Here is a 1,896-nt window from a genome sequence, read left to right as displayed (position 1 = left end):
GAGAGAGGGGGGGTGGGGGGAGGGAGAGAGAGAAGGGGGACTAACAGACAGATTCTGATGAAGTGTTCCTGTGCTGATGAAAGGCTGGAGTGTCATGGTGCTAGACAATGAAGTGTGACTTTGTATTTGAAATCAGGCGTTCGTCAAAATAATGATATCGAAGAAACTGAGGGGTTTTTTGGGCATGTTGGGCAATTTTTAACCAAATATTCTTTTGAGTGAAGCACTTTTAATGCCCACTGAAAAACGTAGAGCAAAGGCACAAACAATAATATAAAATTGCAGTTTTCAAGCACACTTAATAAAGCCTTGGAGGTCACCAATCTGAATATTTTTTTCACAAAAAAGGCAAATGAACAAGCTTTAAGATTATACCAAAAACTCAGGATGTCCAAAATTTAACAAGCGCCTGATTCCAACGTGTCATGGGGCTAGACAACTTGTCGAGAGTGTGTGGTCAGTGTCACTGCCCAGTGGCTGACAGCTGGGTTAGAACAAAGTGAGGGTGGGTGGTCGGAGGGTGCTATCGGTTGGTTCTACATCATTAGAGAACTACAAATTTTGTGAACAGCGTCCCTTTTCGTATAATGTCCCTCTGGTGTGGAATGACGTACCCAGATATAAATTTCAATATAAGTTTAGGACCACTTGCAAACACTCTGAGTGATCTTCTTGGGTCGACCTGCACGTGGGCGTTCTTGGACTGATCCAGTGGCTTGATGGTGCTGCCTCAAGCGGACAATGACAGAGTGTGACTCTGCAAGCCTTCTGGCAACTTCTTGGGCTCAAACACCACCCTGCTGTCATGCCATAGCTTTGGCACGATCAAAGTCTCTCAGCTTTCGTCTTGGTGACATGCAGATGCGATACTGGATTTTGAGCAAACGGCGGCTTTTATTGTCACCAAAGTGAGCACAGTTCGAGACCCTACGTCCGTTTATGACGAGCACCAGAAATTATAACTGAAGGATGTCCGTGGTGTCGCACAAAAATCGATTAAAAAATATCAAATTTGGCTAAAATTCCACGAAGATTTATGTGCTGAACGTGGTGGTTTTGCCCCTTTTGGAAGCTTTGCAGTACGTATTGGTAACCCATTAACACTTTCAGAGAAAATAATTTGGAAATATTCCTTGCTGCCTTTTCCGGATTTTTTTTAAAAACCAGGGCTGTCTGTCAAGGTGGTCCTTATCTTAGATGAAGTCTGTAATAACACAGATTAGCTTGGACTATAATATTCTTGACCAGACACTGTCGTTCCCCCCCTTCTTTGCTCTCTATCCAAACTTCGCTGTTCTGATGCGTACCACGGGGACAGCCTTTCACTTCATCCGGTTCAAAATGGAGTCAAATTGCATGCTCCGCCGTGGTGAACCGGAACTACGTCAGAGCGCACAGTCTTAGATACCATAATATAAGGTCAAGATCTATGGCTCAAGCCGACTTACATAGGTGGTGGAAGCAATGGCGCGTATGTCTATACCGTTACCGGGGTGTCAGGTGATGAAATAGATCTGAAGTCAGCAAACATTGGAATAGCAACAATAACGTCATGATCATCAAAATCATCATCATCATCATCATCAGCAGCAGCAGCAGCAGCAGCAGCATCAACTACAATAACAACAACAAGGAAACCACATAGGTTCCTATCTATCTATCCATCCACAAATGGATCTATCTATCTATCTATCTATCTATCTATCTATCTATCTATCTATCTATCTATCTATCTATCTATCTATCTATCTATCTATCAATCTATCCACCAATCTATCAGTTGATCGATCGATCCATCCATCTAACCATTTATCTATCTATCTATCTATCTATCTATCTATCTATCTATCTATCTATCTATCTATCTATCTATCTATCTATCTATCTATCTATCTA

The sequence above is a fragment of the Aplysia californica genome, unplaced genomic scaffold, assembly GCF_000002075.1.
Source record: "Aplysia californica isolate F4 #8 unplaced genomic scaffold, AplCal3.0 scaffold01455, whole genome shotgun sequence".
Taxonomy (NCBI): Eukaryota; Metazoa; Mollusca; class Gastropoda; order Aplysiida; family Aplysiidae; genus Aplysia; species Aplysia californica.
This window is presented reverse-complemented; position numbering follows the sequence as displayed.